At 46.5% G+C, this 25,531-nt stretch overlaps 1 protein-coding gene and 1 long non-coding RNA gene across 20 annotated transcripts in view; one reads left to right on the forward strand and one right to left on the reverse strand.

The window, feature by feature from the left end:
- Positions 1 to 25,531, reverse strand: part of DLGAP1 (DLG associated protein 1) — a 529,488-nt gene that overhangs the window by 97,451 nt on the left and 406,506 nt on the right. The window lies entirely within an intron of this gene.
- LOC134736861 (uncharacterized) overlaps positions 2,166 to 25,531 on the forward strand; it is a 32,310-nt gene continuing 8,944 nt past the window's right edge. The window contains exons 1-2 of one of the 2 annotated variants that reach the window (XR_010121254.1): positions 2,166 to 16,644; positions 17,950 to 23,870. This is a non-coding gene — a long non-coding RNA (uncharacterized lncRNA). Of the gene's footprint in view, positions 23,871 to 25,531 lie in introns of both variants that reach the window. The other variant, XR_010121255.1, reaches the window with a different exon arrangement.

Consider the following 25,531-nt stretch of genomic DNA (forward strand, 5'->3'; position numbering starts at 1 on the left):
TGCTTCAGCCTCCTGAGTAGCTGGGATTACAGGCATGTGCCACCACGCCTGGCTAATTTTTTCTATTTAATAGAGATGGGGTTTCGCCATGTTGGTCAGACTGGTCTCGAACTCCTGACCTCAGGTGATCCAGCTCCCTTAGCCTCCCAAAGTGTTGGGATTACACGTGTGAGTCACTGTGCCTGCCCAAAAGGGCTTTATTAAAAAGATTTTTAAAATCTAATGGGGTTGATGGAAGCGTTCTAGAACTGGCTCTTCTCAGCTTGCTAAGCTCGATTGTGCACATTTCTTTCTACCTCTGTATTCAGTCACTTTTCACCGTTAGCTTGAAATTGTTGACCTTGGTGTATTTACACCATGGAAATCAGCAAATGCCTGAAATCTGCAGGTTCCCCCCTGTGGATTTTCTTCAATCAGAGAGCCTGTTGTTAAGCATTTCCAACACCCCTCTGTGTACAGAGCAGGGTTATTCAAAGCCTGGTCTGCAGAGTGGTGCCCGTTCACAAACTATGTCACAGTGCAGGGTGACATATGCTATGAAAATTGAGTGTAGGGTCAGGCACAGAGGCCCATGCCTGTAATCCCAGCACCCTGGGAGGTCGAGGCCGGCGGATCACCTGAGGTCAGGAGTTTGAGACCATCCTGGCCAACGAGGTGAAACCCCGTCTCTACTAAAAATACAAAAATTAGCCGGGGGTGGTGGCACACGCCTGTAATCCCAGCTACTCAGGAGGCTCAAGCAGGAGAATTGCTTGAACCCGGGAGGTGGAGGTTGCAGTGAGCCGCAGAGGTTGTAGTGAGCTGAGACGGTGCTGTTGTACTCCAGCCTGGGCAACAAGAATGAAACCCCGTCTAAAAAAAAAAAAGAAAATTGAGTGTAAGCATTTAGAAACGTTTATAGCAATTTTATAGAGTGTTTTACCTGTTGAATCTAAAAACAAAACAAAACAAAAAAACCCCAAAAAACTATGGGTTTGTTTTTTGTTTGTCTTAAAAAAAAAAAAGTCCTCTTTCTAGTAATTCTTTTTTGTTGCATTTTACCAAAGCACTGATCTGCAGCAGATCGAGGGCAAACAAACAAACTGGTCCCTTACCAGGGATAGTCTGAGAAGCACTGAAAAGAACATTTGCAAATCCAGAGAACAAGGCAGAGGTAGTACAAGTGAGATTAAGAATATATTCAAGAGGTAACTTGAAGCCACAGGCTGTTTTAGAAAACAAAATGATGTGAAGAGGCCAAAAGAAAAAAAAGAAACATGGAAGGACCTAAACTGGGGACATAAGTGTATTTCTATTGTAGAAATACAGAATGGGAACTATTGGACTTATGGTTCTAATGTCAGGTAAGGTGTCTATTTCAGGAAAGGCATGTAGGATTAGAAGTATGGACCTAGGCCTGTTGCAGTGGCTCATTCCTGTAATACCAGCACGTTGACAGGTCCAGGCGGGACAATCTCTTTGAGCTCAGGAGTTCGAGACCAGCTAGAGCAACATGGTGAAACCCATCTCCACAAAATTATCCAGGAGTGGTAGAATCCTGCCCCAGCCTTCCAAGTAGGTGGCACCTGTAGTCCCAGCTACTTGGAAGGCTGGGGCGGGAGGATTGCTTAAGCCCAAAAGATTGAGGTTGCAGTGAGCCAAGATCACGCCACTCCAGCCTGGCGACAGAGCAAGACTACGTCAAAAATAAAAAATAAAAAATAAAAATAAAAAGATGGGGTGTTTCATTTGGAAGAGAAGAAAGGGGGGTTTTCAATTATTTGGAGGGCTCTTGCTTAGAGGATGGCATGGGCCTGTTTTGTATAAGTCCCCAAAGGAACAACAAAGGCAAGGGCTCAGAGAGGCATAAAGAATAATTCTCCAGGCATTGATTGCCTGTCCATAGAAGGAATATGAGGACCTCATAGCAGAGGGAGTTCTCAGCCCCTGGACCTGTTCAAGCACAGACCAGCGCATCTTTTGGCTGGGAAGTTATAGCAATTGTACCAACATCTGATAGGGGGCTCAACTAGATGACAAGATTTCTTTCAAATTGGATGGTTATGATAATGAGTGAAATTTAGACAAGAATTTGCAAACTAGGGAGGGTCCCACAGAGAATGATGCTAAAGAGCTGAAGAAAGAAGCCAAAAAAGGAGGCCAGAGAAAGAGCTCCAACGAGGCTGTCTGGTAGCAATGATGAATGTTCTGGCATCTTGGGAAAGCATCTGGCACTGATGAGGACAAAATTACTAATAGACAAGTTTGCTGCTGCTGCTTCCAGCCAAGCAGACCCCATAGTTGTGCACTTAACAGTGCATCGTAGGGCTCCTGCTCCTTGCGGTGATGTGTTATGCTGGCCGGACTTTCCAACAAATGCCAGACAAATCAGCGGTCTGGCTGGAGTCCTCCACCGGGAAAAATTCGCAAACCCTGGCAACAACAAAGGTGATGAGATGAGATTCAGTCCAGACCCATGACATGCTATTAGATCTTCCTAATCACCAGAGAGCAAATCCTTACTCTGTGTACTGGACACTGTGCTAAGAACTTAATAGACAGGGGGGCTGGGTGTGGTGGCTCACACCTGTAATCCCAGCACTTTGGGAGGCTGAGGCATAAGGATCGCTTTAGCCCAGGTGTTGGAGACCAGCCCGGGCAAAAGAGTGAGACCTCGTCTCAAAAAAACCCAAACAACAACAACTAGCTGGTCATGGTGGTGCACGCCTGAAGTCCCAGCTACCCGGTAGGCTGAGGTGGGAGGATCACTTGAGCTTGGGAGGTGGAGGCTGCAATGAGCCATGACTGTGCCACTGCACTCCAGCCTAGGTGACAGAGCAAGACCCTGCCTCAAAAAAAAAAAAAAAAGAAAAAAGAAAAAGAAAAGAAAAAATGGACATGATCTCACATATGTGAAAGATCCCACTATCCCCATTTGACTGATGAAAATATTAAGGTTCAGAGCAGGCAACGGACATCCCTAACTCATCTAGAGATTCAGTGACAGAGTTAGAGTACTCAGGGCTCCAAATCCCATCTGACCATTAACTCAAACCACCTCTGTTTATCTCCCCCACCCCCCGCCAGTAAACACTCTCTATTAAACACCTTGTCCACTAAAGCACCATGCTTTCCACGAGGGACTCCTTCGTGCACAGCCATCCTCACTCTGCAAGAACTCATCAAAGTTTCAGTGAATGAATGAATTTGGAGTGGTCAACAAGGGGTGCATAGTTGCAACTTTAAAATATTGCAGGAGAGAAATGCCACAAAACAAAATGCACATGGAAAAATCACTACCTTATTTCAAAATATTTACAGCTTCACATTTAAGGCCACCCAAAGCGTGGCGGTCAGTGGTGAGAAGGCAGAGATCACAGGCTGCTGGGGTGGGGCATACACCATGATTCCCGGCCCCACTCTGGGAGACACAAGGTATCCCACAGTCTTCTCTCCCAGTTACATCCTCCGCGGAAACCACAGGATGACTCGCTCAACTTTTTTTAAAGTAGAAAAAATATGCTTGTGTGTGTGTAAGGGGAGGAGAGGGGATGTGAATGAGATGGAGGGTACTGTAATAATTCCTGTAGTCATAAGACACGCCAGTTGGTAGTTGCTAGTATTCCAGACACTTCCTAACGCCAGACAAATGCCCCCAAGTCTCGGCGTGTCTGGCTTAGAGATCTATTCAACTGATAGCAGCCGCCTCTTCTGGGGAGAGCAGATCTTTCAGAAAGCACTGGCTACGCTGCTAATCAAACGCAACATTGTTCTCAGCAAGGAGGAAGAATGGAAAGGTTTGTTTCAGAGTCACAACTTTATTTTTTTTTTAAAGGCACCCAAGTTGTTTTAACAAGTTGCTACAAAACTTGGGCTTCCTGAGTGGAGGCTGTTTTGCACAGTGCATGTACTGTACAAAAATCCACGCAGGGAGGGATCAGAAAGTTAGTCATTAAAGAAAAAAAAAAAAAGCCCCAGGCACTTGAGGCCTGGAAATGATGTCAGACGCAGCCACTCCTCTGTTAGAACTACAACCAAACAATGCGCAGGCAATCCGCAGCAGCTGCCCCTGCAAATGTCAGCGCCAGCCCAGTCAAAAGAGCTAGAAACCTACCAAGCCGGAGGACTGTGCTGTGCCTCTCTCGCCCACATTTTCCCCAAACACTCTCAGGAACCTGGCAACAGGTAACGTGGCAACCTTTGACTTATAAAAGGGCAAGTGGCACAATCTCAGGGAACAAATGGACTTTTTTTTAAAGCCAGCATCTCCCCCACCACTCCCACACCCCACTCCCTCCCTCCCAACCAAAAGTATGTAAAAAACAAAACATTGACGCGGGCAGTCCTACTCTCGAGTGTCCCCTTGTGGCCAAGCCTGGAACATCACATCCGTACATTGCAATCTGTGGATCAGCTACGAGGTAAGTCGCTCTTTGGAAGGGGTGGAGGTCTTTGCTGGACTTGTCTTCCGAAAAGCATAAAGAGTGAAAGTCAAGGCTCAGAATGGCGTGCTTTTTTACCTTATCACCTTAACAAAAACTTCACCTTAGCTGCAGGGTTAAACCTCTGGGTTGGGGCTGGGGATTTTCGTTGTTGTTGTTTTAAAGCAGCAGCCAAGGCCATGTTTTTTAAGGTGGTGAGTTAAACGGAGCAAGAACTGCGGTAGCCTTTTCCACCCAATCTCTTTCTTCACATCCTAGTCACAACCAAGGGTAGGGTGGATGGCAGTGAGGATAAACAGCCCAGAAACTGAGGATTCCTGCAGGGAGGGACTGGCATTTTCCATTTTTATCTGAAGTTGTACTTTGAATGCAGACACATTTCTCTCAGGCCAGAAGCACTGCTCATTTGTATTGCTGGCTTCCAGTTAGCCTATTTGCGAGGATTACTTAGGATTTCCAGACTGCAGGCCCAGCTACCCAGAGAGTGTGCCTGAAAGCCCCACCTTACCGCTTTTATCTCTATGTGGGGGGAAACACCCACGAAAATGCCAACAGCAGTATTTGTAACCTGCCTTCTTCCTTTTGGGAATTGCTTTGTGCGGCTCTCTCTGCTTTAGAGGAATAACTACAGCTGAGAGCGCTCTAGCCATGCAGGAGGAGAGGGCACCCTTTGAGGAGAGGGCACCCGTTCTGTCTCCCTCTGGCTATGTTAACTGGAAACTAGGAAAGGGGTTCAGATCAAAGTAACTGCTCTCTTCAGAAAGTTCCATTCATTAACTAAATTAGCGGAAATTAAATGGTGTTTGGAGGAAGGTCATTTCAGAAGGCCCAGGGCCAGAGGCTGAGGTCTAAAACTTCTAATCTGGACTTCTATTGAAGTTTGGCAGTAAGTTAAACAGGAAGTTGAAGGCTACCATATGTAAATCCAGTTGTTGCCTGAAATCAGTCATTTCAAGGGAATATCTTGAAAGGACACAGACTGGGAAACAGGCATGTGAAAAAAAAAAAAAAGTAGACATTTGGCTAGTATGTGCCTAGACCACTTAACACTAAAGATTAGAAACCTAGGGCTCTGAGTAAGAATCATTTGACCAGTAGCTAAGTTGAGTCATAGCCTGCACAGAACTAGGGCACACATGTTGAAGTCAGGATGTTGAGAACATCAGGCTTACTAATTTGCAAGGCAGGAGTGTTGCTTCCAGTAGGGAATGTGATCAGGATTTCACGGCTCATTTTCCCAGCCTTTCCAACAGGTGCAATCAAGTCATCCATGTACACAAGTGACTGCCCTGGCAGTTACATCTGTTAGGATTAAATTTCCATTTGTTCCATTACTTTGTATGAAGTGATTTCTACTGTTGAGTCAGACAGATCACTTCCTCTTAGACCTAGGGACTTTTTGCAACATTTTTAACAATGTGTGTGTTTTTCAAAATGTGTCCCAGCCAGGTCTGCAGGTCTTCCTGGGTTGAATGGACTGTTTATAGAAGGGGAAGATTCAGGGCCCAAGGTCAGGGTTACAGAATTATATAAGGTTTCCTGTTTGGGCAGCTGGTCTAGCAACACCTCAATTTGGGGCAGACTGGGTCTTGTTGAGAGATAGCATGCCCAGGAGGCTAGGGCGGGGAGAGTGCCAGGAGCAGGGAAGGACATTTTTCTTTTCTTTTTTTTTTTTTTTTTAAGACCGTGTCTTACTGTGTCACCCAGGCTGGGGTGCAGTGGTGCGATCTCGGCTCACTGCAACCTCCGCCTCCCAGGTTCAAACAATTCTCCTGCCTCAGCCTCTAGTGTAGCTGGGATTACAGGCACCCGCCACCATGCTCAGCTAATTTTTATATTTTTAATAGAGACGGGGTTTCACCATGTGGGCCAGGCTGATCTTGAACTCCTGACCTTAGATGATCTGTCCGCCTCGGCCTCCCAAAGTGCTGGGATTACAGGCTTGAGCCGCCAAGCCCGGCCTGACATTTTTCTTTTAAATCTTTCATCAACCAGCTTTCATTTCTTGTCAGATGTCACTTTTCAGCAACCTGTTCCTATATTCTCTGTTAGGAGAACTTTTTTTTTTTTTTTTTTTGCCAGACTGAGAGAAAGGAATTAAAGGGTGGAAGAATTACAAGATCAGGCACTGTTGTCTGTCTGATCCACGGATGTAACCACAGCACACGCGTGGCTCACAGTACTAGTGTGATAAATGCTTGTTACACGAAAGCATGAACAGGGATGAGAAGAGACTTGCTGTAGAAACAAAAAGGACTAACAATCAGGAAAGGGAGGTGATTGGGGCACGAGTAAAGTGAACACCTCAGCAAAGCCATTCGCTGTGATCTCTGATGGTGCAGTGTCATATCCTGTCACCAGAGCCCCCTCGTGTTTGATGTTGGCCAATCCCGCCAACATGATCTAGCAGGCCAAATCCTAATCTACCGTTGTCTGACACCAGCTGGTCCCCTGGGTTGTCCACCTGATGTCCCCCATTCTCCCCACTTCGCCTACCCCACAGGCCCTCAGCAAAGGACCGTGGGAGGCACCTGTGACACTGCCCTTTTCCTGTGCAGCTGTTTGTCTTCTTCATTCTTTTCACTCCTCGTTACTCTTTTTTTTTTCATGCTCAGCCCACACAGAACTAGGAACTTTGTTATTCTACTTATTTTTCTGTATTCCGCTTGCACACAGATGGATATCTGAGAGCCAGCGAACTTTCTTTATCTCCTAATATCATTTCATGAGAATTAGTAGCACCTGCACAATGGGGCCTTGGAGACAGGAATAAAAGGAAAAATCTGGAATGGAATCACATGATGCAACAGGCTATGAAGTCTCCCTGCCCGGCTGCTGTATGTCTGATAAACAGAATAAATAGCACTTGAGCATCCCTGACCCTGAGACTGCGGAGTAGCTGGTTGTTGCTAGATGGGACCAGGGTATCGTGCACTTATTGCCAATTCATCTTGCTTCAGTAAATGGGGTGGCTGTGCTGAGTGAGTGGCCTGTGTATGAACCAGGGTCCATCCCATCTAATGAGAGCCCGGTCAGGCTGAGTCCTCACCAAGACTTGAGCGTGGATTCATCAGTAACCTTGGTTCACCGGCAGGCTCGCTGGACTTTGGAGAAAAGGCTGACCCTCCACCAAAGCAGCCCACTGCTTCCACCGCTCTAGGAACAGAGGGCCTGGAGCCAGGGCTTGACCTGGCACAGGAGCTTTTTCACAAGGCCTGCTCAAACCTCCAAACCTGGGAAAACAGGATGCATGGTGAAGAAGAAAGAAAATGCATCCACCATTCCTTCCTGTTGGTGTCAGCACGATGAGGAATAATTACCTGGATCTGGAAAGCAGGCGTGTGGGAGACTGCAGGCCCCCCTGGTCTGTGTAGTTAGGCACTTAATTTTTCATCCTCCTCCTTTTCTCTGCCCTCCCGAAACCCCCATTTTCAAAGGAAAAACAGAAAAACGTATCTGGGTTAACCTGTGTAATACTGTTTACATCAGTCCACTTGGCCCAGAAAGGATACCAGCTCCTTACTGATGCTCAGATAACAGGGTTAGTGCTTAAAAAAATTATGCCTTGGGCCGGGCGCGGTGACTCACGCCTATAATCCCAGCACTTTGGGAGACCGAGGTGGGCGGATCACAAGGTCAAGAGATCAAGACCATCCTGGCCAACCAACATAGTGAACCCGTCTCTACTAAAAATACAAAAGTTAGCTGGGTATAGTGGCGCACGCTTGTAGTCCCAGCTGCTCGGGAGGCTGAGGCAGGAGAGTCGTTTGGGCCTGGCAGGTGGAGGTTGCAGTGAGCTGAGATTGCGCCACACTGCACTCCAGCCCAGGCAGTGGAGTGAGTCTCCATCTCAAAAAAAAAAAAAAATTCTGCCTCGTTTATTATCCAACTTTGTCACTGATAGAGAAGGACACAGATCCAGAGAAGAACTTGTCCAGGCAACCCCAGGGCTCTTTCCCCGTCCATTACTTTTTTTTTTTTTTTTTGAGCCCGAGTCTGGCTCTGTCACCCAGGCTGGAGTACAGTGTCACAATCTTGGCTCACTGCATCCTCTGCCTCCTGGGTTCAAGCTATTCTCCTGACTCAGCCTCCCTAGTAGCTGGGATTACACGTGCGTGCCACCCTGCCCAGCTAATTTTTGTATTTTTAGTAGAGATGAGGTTTTAACTTGTTAGCCAGGCCAGTCTTTTTTTTTTTTTTTTTTTTTTGAGACGGAGTCTCGCTCCGTCGCCCAGGCTGGAGTGCAGTGGCGCAATCTCGGCTCACTGCAAGCTCCCCCTCCCGGGTTCACGCCATTCTCCTGCCTCAGCCTCTCCGAGTAGCTGGGACTACAGGCGCCCGCCACCACGCCCGGCTAATTTTTTCTATTTTTTAGTAGAGACGGGGTTTCACCATGGTCTCGATCTCCTGACCTCATGATCCGCCCGCCTCGGCCTCCCAAAGTGCTGGGATTACAAGCGTGAGCCACCGCGCCCGGCCAAGCCAGGCCAGTCTTGAACTCCTGACGTCAAGCGATCTGCCTGCCTTGGCCTCCCAAAGTGCTGGGATTATGGGCGTGAGCCACCGTGCCCGGTCCCCTCCATTACTCCTTAAGTGTCCCTTAAAGACTGTATTTATTTATTTGAAACAGAGCTTTGCTCTGTCACCCAGGCTGCTGTGCAGTGGCGTGATCTTGGCTCACTGCAAGCTTCTGCCTCAGCCTCCTGAGTACCTGAGACTACAGGTGGACGCCACCACACCCAGCTAACGTTTGTCTTTTTGGTAGAGATGGGGTTTCACCATGTTGGCCAGGCTGGTCTCGAACTCCTGATCTCAAGTGATCTGCCCGCTTCAGCCTCCCAAAGTGCTGGGATTACAGGCGTGAGCCACTGTGCCCAGCAAAGACTGCATTTAAAATACTACCTTTCTGTTAGGTACTTGTCATTTGCCAAAATTAAATAAAAACAATCTAGGAACCTAGGAACTTGTGAAGTCAGTACTAAAATCTATACCAATTTACTCTACAAATCCCCATCCTCCTCCTCGTTGGCTGAGTGTTTAATAAAGCCAGGTACTTTACCTATAGGCTCATCAAATTAAAAACAACCCTGCATAGGAAGTCAGGATCTTGCAGATGAAAAGGAGGCTCATCTGGGCATGCCCAGCAAGGTCTGGGGAACGCCCCTTAATGCAGTACTTGAATTTGTCTGCAGGGAGAGGTGGCATCCCCGCACTGTAAATAGTTTCCAAGGTCAAGTTTGGCTAGTGGCTTTTAGAATTGTGGCAGAAGGATGCCATCCTACTGCCACCTGCAGAGGCATCTCAGGTTCTGGAGCTCTGTGCTAACTAAGCCCACCTGTGAAGGGTGGCAATGGAGTGGTGACAGGTGTGCAAGGAAAAGACAGCTCCAAGGACAGAGTTGTTTGTTTTGTTTTTTGAGACAGAGTCTCACTCTTGTCAGGCTAGAGTGTAGTGGCGTGATCTCGGCTCACTGCAACCTCCACCTCCTGGGTTCAAGCGATTCCCCTGCCTCAGCCTCCCGAGTAGCTGGGACTACAGGAGGGCACCACCACGCCCGGCTAATTTTGGTATTTTTAGTAGAGATGTAGTTTCACCATGTGGGCCAGGATGGTCTCCATCTCTTGACCTTGTGATCCGCCCACCTTGGCCTCCCAAAATGTTGGGATTACAGGCATGAGCCACCACTCCCAGCCAATTTTTTTTTTTTTTTTTTAAAGAGACAGGGTCTCGCTCTGTTGCCCGGGCTGGAGTGCAGTGGTGTGATCATGGCTCACTACATCTTCTAACTCCTGGGCTCAAGCGATCCTCCCACTTTAGCCTCCAGAATAGCTGGAACCACAAGCGCACACCACCACATCCAGCTAATTTTTAAAAAACTGGGCCGGGCGCGGTGGCTCACGCTTGTAATCCCAGCACTTTGGGAGGCCGAGGCGGGCAGATCACGAGGGCAGGAGATCGAGACCACGGTGAAACCCCGTCTCTACTAAAAATACAAAAAAAATTAGCCGGGCGTGGTGGCGGGCGCTTGTAGTCCCAGCTACTCGGAGAGGCTGAGGCAGGAGAATGGCGTGAACCCAGGAGGCGGAGCTTGCAGTGAGCCGAGATCGCGCCACTGCACTCCAGCCTGGGCGACAGAGCGAGACTCTGTCTCAAAAAAAAAAAAAAAAAAAAAAACTGTTTGTAAAGACAGGGTCTCACTATGTTGCCCAGGGTCAAGGTCAGATTTGTTAATCCTCCTGACATTGTCTCCTGTTGGAGTTCTGGGTGTTCATTAGTTCATCACCATGCGTGTGATTCACACGCTGTACTCAGAAACATTCTTTTTTTTGGTTTTTGGGTTTTTTTTTGAGATGGAGTTTCCCTCTTGTCGCCCAGGCTGGAGTGCAATGGCACGCACGATCTCGGCTCACTGCAACCTCCACCTCCCAGGTTCAAGCAATTCTCCTGCCTCAGCCTCCCGAGTAGCTAGGATTACAAGTGTGTGCCACCACTCCCAGCTTATTTTTGTATTAGTAGAGACGGGGTTTCACCACGTTGGCCAGGCTGGTCTCGAACTCCTGACCTCAGGTGATCCACCCGACTCAGCCTCCCAAAGTGCTGGGTTTACAGGTGTGAGCCACTGCGCCCGGCCCAGAATGGAGTAATCTGATGTGGTCTTATAGATAAACACTTCACGTTTGCAAGGGTGTGTGTGTGTGTGTGTGTGTGTGTTTTAACTCATCTTTTCCATTCTCTTCCCCACCCCTCCTTTCCCATCTGCTACCCTCAGGCTACAGTTCGACTTCACAGATAGAAAAATAAATAAAACCTACGGCTGGGCATGGTGGTTCATGCCTGTAATCCCAGCACTTTGGGAGGCCGAGGCGGGCCAATCATTTGAGGTCGGGAATTTGAGACCAGCCTGACCAACATGGTGAAACCCTGTCTCTACCAAAAATTCAAATAAATTAGTCAGTCGTGGTGGCCCACCCCAGTAATCCCAACTACTTGGAAGGCTGAGGCAGGAGAATCGATTGAACCGAGGAAGCGGAGGTTGCAGTGAGCTCAGATCACGCCACTGCACTCCAGCCTGGGTGACAGAGCGAGACTCCGTCTCAAAAAAAAAAAAAAAAAAATTAGCTGGGCGTGGTGGCGAGTGCCTGTAATCCCAGCTACTCAGGAGGCTGAGGCAGGCGAATCGCTTGAACCGGGGAGGCGGAGATTGCAGTGAGTGGAGATCGGGCCCCTGCACTCCAGCCTGGGCTACAGTGCGAGACTCCTTCTCAAATGAATGAATAAATAAATAAATAAATAAAGCCTACATTATTTACCTCGGCCTACTATAATTTTGCACTACAGGGTGGCAGCTCCATGCTAGGTACAAGCCGGGTGCCATGCTGCTTTGATGCTGCCCAGGACACTGGCCTAAAAGTGTGTCTGCAAGTGCTCTCTTCATTCATTCAAGCTCTGCCTAGTACACACTTTTTGGAAACCATTTCCCAAAATGCGTGTTCTTATACCACATTTCCCACACACCAGATAACCAAGACAGTGCACGTAACATAGTTTGAATTAAAGAATAATCTTGTTTTGGCCGGGCGCGGTGGGTCACGCCTGTAATCCCAGCACTTTGGGAGGCCGAGGTGGGCAGATCATGAGGTCAGGAGATCGAGACCATCCTGGCTAACACAGTGAAATCCCGTCTCTACTAAAAATACAAAAAATTAGCCAGGCGTGGTGACGGGCGCCTGTAGTCCCAGCTACGCGGGAGCTGAGGCAGGAGAATGGCGTGAACCCGGGAGGTGGAGCTTGCAGTGAGCCGAGATCGCGCCACGGCTCTCCAGCCTGGGCCACAGAGCGAGACTCCATCCAAAAAAAAAAAGAAGAAACTTGTGTTGGTAGACAAATAAGTTAATGAACTGCAGATATAAATAGATCGAGCACTAGATATGTTTATTATCTCAAGCACAGCACTGCCTCCCGGTGCGGATTATATTCCAGTTTTCGAAAGGAACCATAGAAGGTACAAGCAATACGATTTTATTTTGGAGGGATTTCTAGCATCATAGGTCAAAGATGTTATTAAGTATCAACTCTGAAAAAGCAACTATAAATACTGCAAATCGACTAAACCAGAGGACACAAATATATCCTGCGTGTTGTGTGCTGGACTGTGGTTGAGACTTCATGCTCGTGCTCTGGGCTCATGGGGGCAGCTGACTGCTCATAATTAAGATTGCTGTTGCCGCTGCCTGTGTTCCAAAGAGAACACAAGAGGACAGAGCTAAGGTGTAGGAATGTGGAAAAACTTGCAGAAACTAGAGCTAGTCTTCAGATTGAAATGAATTACCAATAAAGGGCTGGGAAATGGATCAAGGGGAGGGAAGCGTTCTGATGGCCCCTGCTCCGAGGTTCAGCCCATTTGCAGTTGCTGATAACCTTGTCAGGTCACCAGATAAAGGCAAGTCTTGTCACCCTCAGGCACCTGGCTGCGAAGTAATAAAACAGTTGCCTTATCATCTAAAGGTGGAGTTAGTCAAACCTCAGCCCAGGGTAATTATAGTAAACTGAAATTGCCTGTCCTTTACAACAAAAAAAGGGGGAGGGAGAGAGAAAGGAAAAGGGCTTAAGGCAGGAAATTGTGTTTGTCTTTCTCCTGGGATTTAAAAAAGAAACGAGCAAAACAGCAAGAAGTTTTCCAGGGAGTGAGAAAAACAGCCCGGCTAGACTCCCCTCACCCTGGGTTAACAGGATTGCTGACAGATCAGGCCCACGTGATGGTCAAGAAAAGAGGCTCAAGCTGATGAAAATCCAAGAAATCTTCTTAGGAGCCTTCCTTTCTAAATGTAAATGACTGAGTCATTGCTTTGCTAAGGAGGGAAGGAAGTTACAATCACACCAAGTGACTCATTCATTGCTGTTAGCTCCGGCAGTTGGATAAAAAGTTTTAGCAAAAGCAGCAACAAATGTACTTTAAATACTAGCACAGTAAGGGAATTCCTCTCTTTCAGGATGAATGCCATCCACACAAAAGAGCTCCTGTTGACATCTCATTTACAATCTCCCCCAGGACACAGACAAGACCCTTTCAATAAACCCAGCTCAGAAACACCTATTGTTCAAAATCTTCAACTCACCACAGGCTACCACCACTCCCTATGGCTTTGCAAAATTAAAGATTTAGAAGGATGGGGACGGTGGAAGCTATGAAAAGAGGCAGGAAAAAAGTCCCTTTGACCCGATGCTGTCAGAGAGCGTGCATGAAGAAGAAAGTTAATGGTATTTCCATTTATATAAGAAGCGCCTAAGAAATGCCTGTGACGTTCATGAACTAGTGATTGTGAATTCCAAATTTGATGCCAACTTTATGTGTAAAGAAGCTAACTCCTGCCAACATCGTGGCTGAATGAACAGCTGGGGCTATGCTTAACCCATTCCCAGCTTACAAAAGCCCCATGGCAGCTGCAGCGAAGCATCAGGTGAGTCTGATATGCGCTGTCTGTTTCCTCAGGGATTTGAAGCTTGCCTGTCCTTTCCAAGTGGAATCTTGTGCCTAAGCGCTAGAGCCCACTCCTCTCCACTGATTCCCTTCTTTCCATTTCTGCCATTTGCCTTCTTCTTTTAATAAAACTTGGACATTTTCTGGAGTTATATGTTTTTCTTGGGATGTACTTCAAATTAAGGAGCATATTTATGTTTACACACACACACACACACACACACACACACACACACAAGAATCGGGCATTTCTCAAGTGGTGATACCTTTACCCTCCTTATTTTTCACTTACGGTTCCCCATCTCAGTACACGATCCCTTTGCCTGCCCCGAGTTCAAGCCAAAACTCAGCATTATCTGTAAGCACTCTTTTGGCTCCTTCTCTCCGATCTCTTAAATCCCTGTGGAGTCATTCCACATCCTTCTGTGCATCTTTCTGCTTCCCTAGATCCTACAGTTTTAATGTTCTCTTCTGGAGTATCACAGCAACTTCCTTAACTCAAGGTTTCTCCAACTCTGAGTTGTCACTTAATGGGTAGTGAAATCAGATGAGTCATGCAGTTTCACCATTTAGAAAATGCAAAAGGTTAGGTAGAAAATGTCAGCGTACATCCTGTGTAGAAAAAGTAAGTCTTGTTGTGAAACTTCTTTCAGTTTGTGTGTGCGTGTCCCCGGATCTGTGTACATACTGGGCAACAGGGAAAATGCATTTTGTAGGTCAAAATATTTGGAGAAATACTTTTCTACTTAGTCTCACTGGGTCTGTTTTTCTCTGTTTCCAAACTATTGCGTACACTTAGAGGAAGAGTGGAAACTCTCCAGCAGGTCCTGTCAGTCTGCAGTTTACAAATCTGCCCTCAGGATAGGAGTTCCTGCTCACCATTTTCAGGTCTCAGAATTCTGCCTCCTCCTGACCACTTTTCCTTTAGTTATTCGACCCATCAAGTTCCCTAGGTTTGCATGTGCAATCGATTCCTCGTTAGGGATATTCTTTCCTCTGGTTTTTCCTTCAGATATGAGCTTATGTTTGACCTCTTCCAAGAAGACATCAGGAATGTCCTTCTGAATGCCTTTCCTAGTTCTCATGAGAACACAGCAGTTTTTAATCAGGCAGAGCACTTATTACATTATAATTATCTTCTTGGTTCCCAACTGAACTTTTAAGTTCCAAGTGGGCAGTCAGTAAATATTTATTGGTGCATTAAATGCTCCACATTTTACACAGTTCACGTTTGCTTCCTACAAACCAATTTGGATAGTTATTTTAAAGTATCTTATCTCTAGTTCTCAAAGCTTTGGTTTCCTTTAACACTTAAATATCTCTTGCATATTTTCTTTTCAAACACTGCTTGGTTAATTTGCAAATTCATTGGACTCCTTTCCTTAAAAATCAAAATAATAAAACTTCAAGAAAGCTGTTTGACTTCTGGCCAGTTAGTCACCCTCTCTGAATGTCAGATCTGTAAACAGGAAGGGCAGAATTCTGATCTCTAAAATCCTCTCCAGTCCACTACTCTGACCCTCTAACTTGAGCTTTCTCCAGAGAGGTTAAGTGACTTTTCCAAGGTCACGCAGCTTTTTAGCGGCAGGAGATTTTTTGCCTGTCCATAGATTTTTTTTTTTTTTTTTTTGAGACGGAGCCTCGCTCTGTCACCCAGGCTGGAGTGCAGTGGCGCGATCTCGGCTCACCGCAGGCTCCGCCTCCCGGGTTCACGCCATTCTCCTGCCTCAGCCTCTCCGAGTAGCGGGGACTACACGCGCCCGCCACCACGCCCGGCTAATTTTTTTGTATTTTTAGTAGAGACGGGGTTTCACCGTGGTCTCGGTCTCCTGACCTCGTGATCCGCCCGCCTCGGCCTCCCCAAAATGCTGGGATTACAAGCGTGAGCCACCGCGCCCGGCCGCCTGTCTATAGATTTTTAAAAGCTAGCAGTAAACAAAACCCAAAAAGTTTACCGCGGAAACGGAGTGCCACGAACAAGTTTGTGTGAAAGAGAATTCATGAAGAAATAGGAGACTTCAAACAAAACACTAAAATCAACAACCACCATAATGGATTCCTGCCTAGGCAGGTCTGGACATTAAGAAAAGAAAGGTCTCGCTGTGGTTTGCTATTAGATGCAGAGATATTCAGATTTCATTTTCAAAATGAAAGTGAAAGATTAAAGAATTTTGGCATCCTGACCCTTTGTAGAGGCCATTCCTCAGAGGCACAGTGTGCAGACAAAACTATCCTAGAGGTGCCAACCAAAACAAGCTAAAGTCTGTCTCATTCCTGAGCCCTGGTGCCTTGACCAGTAACTACGCTCAGGAAGAAAGCTGCAACTCGCCAGAATGAAATGTGGCCCCGGTTCTTATAACCCTTACCCCCTTCCTTCCCCTGCCAGAACCACACTAAAGAATTCGCTGCTCTCAAAGACAGACTTTTTCATTACTTCCTTACATTATAGAGTTTGGGCTTAGATAACCAGTTGTATGAGTAGCAAGTCAGAAATACAACAGCAGTAATACTTATTTCTTTGCTTAATGTAATATGTTGTACTTCATAAGCCACCATATGCATTTGTTGCTTTTCCCCCTTCTACACTGACAAGCAGTTTTGCTTTGTTTGACAGAAAAGTATGGTAAGAAGAAACTGAATTTGAAGTGGATTCTTACAAAGGAAAAAGAAAATCACTATTGTAACTGTATACCAAATTACTATGTATGTGAGGTCCCAACTTTGACATCAAGTCATTACAGCCAGGTGATGGGATTATGGGTGATTTTTACTTTATTCTTTGGGCTTCTCTGAATTTTCCTATTTTTTGAAAAAGAACCTGCATTATTTTGTAATTATAAAAAAGTACAAATAAGAATTATACACACTATTATTTCTTCACTGCTATGACATGACTAGATTATAATTTTTTTTTTTTTGATACGGAGTTTCGGTCTTGTTGCCCAGGCTGGAGTGCAGTGGTGCGACCTCGGCTCACTGTAACCTCCACCTCCCGGGTTCAAGCAATTCTCCTGCCTCAGCCTCCCCAGTAGCTGGGATTACAGGCACCTGCCACCGTACCCGGCTAATTTTAGTAGAGAAGGGGTTTCACCAAGCTGGCCAGGCTGGTCTCGAACTCCTGACCTCAGGTGATTGATACACCTGCCTCGGCCTCCCAAAGTGCTGGGATTACAGGCATGAGCCATCGCGCCCGGCCTAGATTATGAAATTTTTGTGTTACCATATATGTTGCTGTTTGATTTTTGTTTTGAACCTTTTTTATTTTTCTTTTAATTCCTTTGAGACAGGATCTTGTTCTGTTACCCAGGCTCACTGCAACAAGGTGATTTTCCCGCCTCAGCCTCCAGAGTAGCTGGACTGCAGGCCGCTGCTACCACGTCCAGATAATATTTATATTTTTTGTAGAAATGGGGCTTTGTTTTGTTGCCCAGGCTGGTCTTGAACTCCTGGGCTCAAGCGATCCACCCTCCTCAGCCTCCCAAAGTACTGGGATTACAGGCATAAGCCACTGCACCCGGCCTTGAGCATTTGTTTTTTGAAGGAAATTTTATATGATTACTACATAAAAAAGGAATACTAAAACTCTGCTAACATTATTTGATATCTAACTGGCTTTGAAAGCTTAAGGAACATGGACCCATACAATGCAGCCAAGTATTGGCCGGTAACTCCTTTACAACTGGGCTGCAGCGTATTTTATTACCTTCTCCTGACAATTTCTTATCTGGCTACTTATCATTTCCAGAACATACCATCCTTTTGCATGCCTTTACGCCAGTGGCAAACGTTGTTGTTTGCCTCCTCATAACCATTCTCCCTGTCCTGCTTGCTAATGAGACCCCAGTGCTGTTGATCTTTTCCACACAGCTGTGAGTTTTAGGGGTGGCTAAGCCCCTCCCTAGACGTGGAGGCTGAATCTTCACTGGTCTACAAGACAAAGAGATGAGAAGGGAGGTTGGATGAGAATGTTCTGGGAAAGTTTACCTCAGTATTTAAAGCCACCCAAGTCAGGGAAATCCCTTTTCTTCCTCTGGACTTTGTCATCTGCAGGGGATGCTGGAACTGTGGCTGCCATCGGGGGACCACAGAAAGTACTGGCCTAAGAACAGCTCAGCTGGGCGCGGTGGCTCACGCCTGTAATCCCAGCATTTTGGGAGGAGGAGGCAGGCAGATCACCTGCGGTCGGGAGTTCAAGACCAGCCTGATCAACATGGAGAAGCCCTGTCTCTACTAAAAACACAAAATTAGCCGGGTGTGGTGGCGCATGCCTGTAATCCCAGCTACTGGGGAGGCTGAGGCAGGAGAATTGCCTGAATCCAGGAGGTGGAGGTTACAGTGAGTGGAGATGGCGCCACTGCACTCCAGTCTGGGCAATGAGAGTGAAACTCCATCTCAAAAAAAAAAAAAAAGATGAGCTCACACTGGGGATGACGGGTGGAAGAAAGGCCAGCTGTCATGAACTTGCTGGTTTTGGTAAATTCATTGCCTGCCCTACCTTTGGACCTGGTATTGTTTGAGAAAATAAATTATTTTGCCATCTTAGTCATTTTGATTTTATTTTTTAAGTTGCATTTGTTTGCTTATTGATTTGATTGGCTTGGCACTTACGCAGTGACTTTGTAGATGCTGTCTATGTGTTGGGGCTCAGAACATGATGCCCTAAAATATGGTGACTTGGCAATTGAGAAAACTGAAGGAGCAAGAAGGTCACTCACTGTGAGAGCTGGCCATGAGGGAATGCTCTGACCTATCTTTGTCTGAAAGTAGGTCATAAGATGCTCATTCCAGAGGGGTCTCGCGCTATACCCAGAGGCAAAGAAGAAGGAACAGACAGCTCTTGCCCTACTGGCCCCCAGTTGTTTGTTACCGTTAGATAATAAATTTATTCTATTTGAAATCTGAAATACTCCAAAGTCTGAAACTTTTCATTTTTTTGAGACAGAGTCTTGCTCTGTCACCCAGGCTGGAGTGTAGTGCACAATCTCGGCTCACTGCAACCTCCACCTCCCAGGTTCAATGATTCTCCTGCCTCAGCCTCCCAAGTAGCTGGGATTACAGGCATGTGCCACCATGCCTGGCTAATTTTTATACTTTTAGTAGAGACAGGGTTTCACTATGTTGGCCATGTTGGTCTCGAACTCCTGAACTCAAGTGAGCCTCAGCCTCCCAAAGTGCTGGGATTACGGGCATGAGCTGCTGCACCCGGCCTGATCTGTAATACTCACCCCTGCAGTGTCCTCAGCCTCTCCTGCCTCAGCTTCCCAAGTAGCTGGGACTGCAGGTGTGCACCACCACCACCAGCCAATTTTTAAACATTTTTTTGTAGAGATATGGTCTCACTATGTTGCCCAGGCTAGTCTCAAATTCCTGGGCTCAAGTGATCCTCCCACCTTGGCCTCCCAAAGTACGGGGATTTGAGGTGTGATCCACCTCACCCGGGCCTGAGTCTTCCTTTGGAAGGCTGCTGTATCATGTGAAACTTATGTTAAATAAATTTGCTTATTTTTCTGTTATTAATCTGTCTTCTGTGATAGGAGTCTCAGCCATGAACCGAGCGATGGGTGTGGAATAGATATTTCTTCCACAAGCTGGAAAAGGCTGTGTCTGCCTGGTGCAAATCCTGACCTGCCAATTACAAGCTAAGTGACTTTACACTATTAAATCATCTTTTCCTCAGTTTCCTCATCTGTTCAGTTAGGGTAACAGCACCTATCTCATAGTGTGATGAGGCGAGTGAAAAAGTTAATGTAGTGAAAGGGGATAGAGTGTTCCACTTACCCTGTGACATATAGGAAGTAGGTGCTCTTCTTTTTTCTTTCCTTGCTAGATTATGTGATGCAACAAAATTCAAATATGAAAACCATCTTGGAGGCCGGGCGTGGTGGCTCACGCCTTTAATCCCAGCACTTTGGGAGGCTGAGGCGGGTGGATCATTTGAGGTCAGAAGTTCAAGAACGGCCTGGCCAACATGGTGAAACCCCGTCTCTACTAAAAATACAAAAATTAACTGGGCGTGGTGGTGCATGCCTGTAATCCCAGCTACTTGGGAGGCTGAGGCATGACAATGGCTTGAGCCTGGGAGGTGGAAGTTGTGGTGGGCCAAGATCGCCCCACTGTACTCCAGCCTGGGCTACAGAGACACTGTCTCAAAACCGTCTTGGAAACTCCCTGAGGGTTCTTTTTTGAGGGGGAAAGCTCGTACTTCTAAGATGCTTTGGTTCCTACTGCATGAAGAGCCCTGCAATGAGTGTGTGTGAATGCAGATGTTGAGATGCCTTTTCCTAGTGCTTAATATTAAAAATTAATCTCGGCCGGGCACGATGCCTCACACCTGTAATCCCAGCACTTTAGGAGGCTGAGGGGCGGATCACCTGAGGTCGAGAGTTCGAGACCAGCCTGGCCAACATGGAGAAACTCCATCTCTACTAAAAATACAAAAAATTAGCCAGGCATGGTGGCACATGCCTGTAATCCCAGCTACTCGGGAGGCTGAGGCAGGAGAATTGCTTGAACCTGGGAGGCGGAGGTTGCAGTGAGCCGAGATCACGCCATTGTTCTCCAGCCTGGGCAACAAGAACAAGACTGTCTCAAAAATAAAATAAAAAATTGTTTAAAAAAATAAAAATTCATCTCATCACTGTTCTCAATTCATATGTCCTCTCCTTCGAGAGGGCTTTAAAAAAAACTAAAAATATTTTACCTCAAAATATACTTCTTTGGCATATTTTTGAGATGGCTGTTCAGAAGGCCCACAGCCCTGCCAAGTTGCCATTTGTGGAGGAGACGTACATCTGCAGAGAAAATCTGCAGCAATGAAATAAACAGCCAGGCTTTCTCTGAGGCCCTCCGCCTATCCAGACCTAGGAGAGATAAACTGAGTCTGACACCTTTGAAAATCTGATAGAGAAACACTTAACCACAGACTACCTTCTGTTCTCTCTGAGGACTGCTACCTGTGAGATTTAACCCACCTGTGCCCTCACCTTCCCTCTCCCCTCCCTGCCATAACCTATCTTGCCATGCTCTGAGTCCCTACTCCTCAGTAACATCAAGATGGTATAAAAGCATTAACTCAGCCAGGCGCAGTAGCTCACGCCTGTAATCCTAGCACTTTGGGAGGACAAGGTGGGCAGATCACTTGAGCCCAGAAGTTCAAGACCAGCCTGGCCTGCATGGCGAAATGCTGTCTACTAAAAATACGAAAAAAAAAATAGCCAGATGTGGTGGCACATGCCTGTAATCCCAGCTACTTGGGAGGCTGAGGCAGGAGAATCGCTTGAACCCAGGAGATGGAGGCTGCAGTGAGCTGAGATCATGCCACTGCACTCCAGCCTGGGCGACAGTGAGACTCTGTCCCTCAAAAAAATAAAAAAAGATGGTATAAAAGTATTAACTGTATGGTCTTTTTTCTTTTTTTTGGAGTTTTCATATGTATCTTTTTCCTATGGCAGAAGAGTTTTCATAATTTGTATGACTCATGCACATATGTGCACGTTAGTGAAATTTGTATGCCAGCCAGGTGTGGCATAAGCCTGTAGTCTCAGTTACTCAGAGGCTGAGGCGGGAGGATTGCTTGAGCCCAGGAGGTTGAGGCTGCTGTAAGCTATGATGGCACCACTGCACTCTACCCTGGGCGATAGAGCAAGACCCTGTCTTTAAAAAAAAAAAAAAGTGTATACTTTTTTTTCCGGTTAATTTACTGTTTGTTTTATAGACTCAAATTATCAAGGCTTCAGGGGGAAAATGTAAACTTCCCTACAGCTCCCTTGATCACCCAGCTTAGAGCAGCCTCACACCCTCCCATCCCAGGCCCGCAGCCCCCTAACTGATTTGAGATGCCTGGAGAAAATAAAATTGCTGCTCCATCTTTTTAAACTAGAAGTGTTGGGGTGGGGGCAGTGCAAAGTTGCGGCTTGCTCATTCAACCCCGTCCTGACCAGCTCTAGCACTGCACCCGCCCCAGCCCTTCAGCCTTCCAATGGCAGCTGTCTCCAGATTCTCTACATTTCTAGTTAGCAGCCTTCACTCTCCCCATGACCAAGACCCCACGAAGTCTTTCCAAAGCCCCTGCTTGTCATTTCTGTTAACACGTCCCCGCCTCCCACCTCGAAATTACATAGCAGGACCGGATGCAGCCCCTGCTTCCTTGCACCTTGGAAAATGGCAGAAATTACCACGCATTTCTCAGGGCTTGTAGGGTGGACCCCTGCCAGTGGTTTCAAACCTTTTCCATACCTTCTCGATCACCCTCCAGTTCAGAAAAGACAAAAAGGAAACCCCAAGGAAAATCAAAACAAAAAAACCTACAAGTATGTTTCCCTTTGCCTCCATAGTCAGCACTGATGATTTCCAGCTGGGGTGGACAGCAGGGTGTGGATGGGACCAAGTCCTGTTGCCAAGTTCAAGTACTTGAGAATTTAACATCCCAGACCCTCTCCAAGCTCTGCTACAGGCCCCTCAACTATATTTCCCTAGCTTACCATGGTAACAAGCCAGAGGACTAGCCCTAAGTGTATCCACTTACATGACTAAAGCTCTATCAAATGAACAAATAATTCCCTTTGCTTTTCATGCCTGAAAGGCAATATTCTATGATGTTTAAGAATATGGCACAGTTCTGTCGTCCCAGCTGCTTGGAAGGCTGAGGTGGGATGATTGATTGAGCCCAGGAGTTTGAGTCCAGCCTGGGCAACATAGCAAGATCCGATCTCAAAATATTAAAAAATAATGTAAGTTTTGGGGGCAGACCTTGATTTAAAAGTGTGTTACCTAGGGAAGGTTGCTTAATCTCTATAAACATCTGGTTTTTATAGTCTAAAATGAGGGTAAGAATGAAAAACTTCCTTACAGGGTTGTTGAGAGGCTGAAAGGAAGTAATGTATGGGAAATGTTCAGTGTATTAACTCAGTAAACGGCATACAGCAACAACAGCATCAACAGTTCCATAAGGGGAATCCCTTCATTTTGACCAGGGGACCCGTGGCCCTTGTGAAAGGTCTGAGAACATCTGAAGCTAACTTCTACACCAACGTGGTCAGATGATGCCATCCCGTATCCATGGCAACCAGATGTCTCTAGTATCTAGTTTAGTGCCAGGCGGGTGGTGTGCAATGAAACAACGGAATCACAGGCTGCAACTCTGCTGTTCAGTTCATTCGTTAGTGGAACCCCTGTAACACACTCAGAATTCTGAGTTCATAGGACCTTTGAATTACAGTTTCATAAAAGAAGTTCTGAAACATTGACCATCTCATACACATTTTTTAGTTATTCCCAGATGGTTGTTGATGTAAAAATCAACCAAAACCTTTGTGTTAGATGTATCTTCAAGTCTATCACAATAGGTTAGTCCATTTCCTTTTTTTTTTTTTTTTTTGAGATGGAGTTTTTGCTCTTGTCACTCAGCTGGAGTGCAATGGTGCAATCTCGGCTCACTGCAACCTCTGCCTCCTGCGTTCAGGCGATTCTCCTGCCTCAGCTCCTGAGTAGCTGGGATTACAGGCACCTGCCACCATGCCCGGCTAATTTTTTTGTATTTTTAGTAGAGATGGGGTTTCACCATGTTGGTTAGTCTTGAACTCCTGACTTCAGGTGGTCCACCCGCCTCAGCTTCCCAAAGTGCTGGGATTACAGGCACGAGCCACCACGCCTGGCCTTTTAGTCCATTTTCTATTGCTAATGTAAGAGGAATTAGATTAGGAAGTAGGTTTTTGAAGACAAATTTTCAGCTTACATGAATTGTTGGTAGCACCTCACTTCATAAGTAATATTAGATACAAAACCCTTCTCAGGAAAAAAAGTTAGCATTCTGGAGAAAGGAGTAAAGGAAACAATGGTTTATTGTCTTTTGTTTTGTTTTGTTTGTTTTTCAGAGGGTCTCACTGTTGCCCAGGCTGGAGTGCAGTGGCACAATCATGGCTCACTGCAGCTTCGACCTCCTGGGCTCAAGTGATCCTCCTTGCCTCAGCCTCGTGAGTATCTGGGACCATGGGTGCATGCTACCATTGCTGGTTAATTTTTATTTATTTATTTTTTTTTTTGAGAAGGAGTCTTGCTCTGTCGCCCAGGCTGGAGTGCAGTGGCTCACTGCAAGCTCCGCCTCCCGGGTTCACGCCATTCTCCTGCCTCAGCCTCTCCGAGTAGCTGGGACTACAGGTGCCCGCCACCATGCCCGGCTAATTTTTTGTATTTTTAGTAGAGACGGGGTTTCACCGTGGTCTCGATCTCCTGACCTCGTGATCCGCCCACCTCGGCCTCCCAAAGTGCTGGGATTACAAGCGTGAGCCACCGCGCCCGGCCTGCTGGTTAATTTTTAATTTTTAATTTTGTAGAGATGGGGCCTCCCTGTGTTGCCCAGGCTGGTCTCGAACTCCTGGGCTCAAGCCATCCTCCCACCTCCTCTCGAAGTGTTGGGATTACAGGCATGAGCCTGGCTAGGAAGCAATGTTGGCCCGTAGTGTCCAGTGCCCAGTACTCTTAGGAAGTATGAATTTATGAACAATTAACGCCCAGATAGTTAACAGACCTTGGGTATAAATTGGTTGGTCTGTGTCCAAAGGCAATACAGTTTTATGCTTCATTTTATTACCATCTGTGGAATGGGATAATAACTATAGGATGGCTGTTACAGTGAATATTAAAGACTTAAAATATGTAAAAGCCCTTTGTAAGTTGCCAAGTGCTATGCATATGTTAGGCAAAGCAGCCGCAGCAGCTACCCAGTAACAGTTCTTCCTTTTTTTTTTTTCGAGATGGAGTTTCGCTCTTTCGCCCAGGTTGGAGTGAAGTGGCGCGATCTCGGCTCACTGCAACCTCCGCCCCCAGGTTCAAGCGATTCCCCTGCCTCAGCCTCCCAGGTAGCTGGGATTATATGTGCCCACGACCATACTCAGCTAAATTTTGTATTTTTAGTAGAGACAGTTTCACCACGTTGACCAGATTGGTCTCGAACTCCTGAGCTCAGGCAATCCGCCCGCCTCGGCCTCCCAAAGTGTTGGGATTACAGGCGTGAGCCACCGCGCCCGGCCAGTTGTCACTTTTTCCGTGGTCCAGCTGAGTAACATTTCCAAACCACAATTCTTCCTGGAGCAGCATAAGTTGTGTTGGCCTCAGCCAGTATTGAACTGGGGTTCCAGGATACCGCAAAGTATTATATACAATTTGCATAAATGTACATTTAGACTGAATAGAAAGGGAGAAAATGCTGCAAAAATTAATATGGGTCAAAAGAAATGGTCTCTAATCATAAATTGCACACTTCCCCTCCCAACCATCCCCAAAACACTCATAATATTTGATACGAAAACACCATGGTGGCAAATAGCTGTATCAAAAAGAAACTATTCTTTAAGTACAGCGTAGGGTGAAGCTGAGTAGATTTTAAGAATTACTGGAGTCTCCCGCACTTTGGGAGGCCGAGGCGGGCAGATCACCTGAGGTCAGGAGTTTGAGACCAGCCTGACCAACATGGAGAAACCCCGCCTCTACTAAAAATACAAAAAAAAAAAAAAAAAAAAATTAGCCAGGCACGGTGGTGCATGCCTATAATCCCAGTTTCGGGAGCCTGAGGCAGAAGAATTGCTTGAATCCGGGAGGCGGAGGTTGCTGTGAACCGAGATAGTGCCACTGCACT

This window comes from Symphalangus syndactylus, chromosome 1 (assembly GCF_028878055.3).
Source record: "Symphalangus syndactylus isolate Jambi chromosome 1, NHGRI_mSymSyn1-v2.1_pri, whole genome shotgun sequence".
Lineage (NCBI taxonomy): Eukaryota > Metazoa > Chordata > Mammalia > Primates > Hylobatidae > Symphalangus > Symphalangus syndactylus.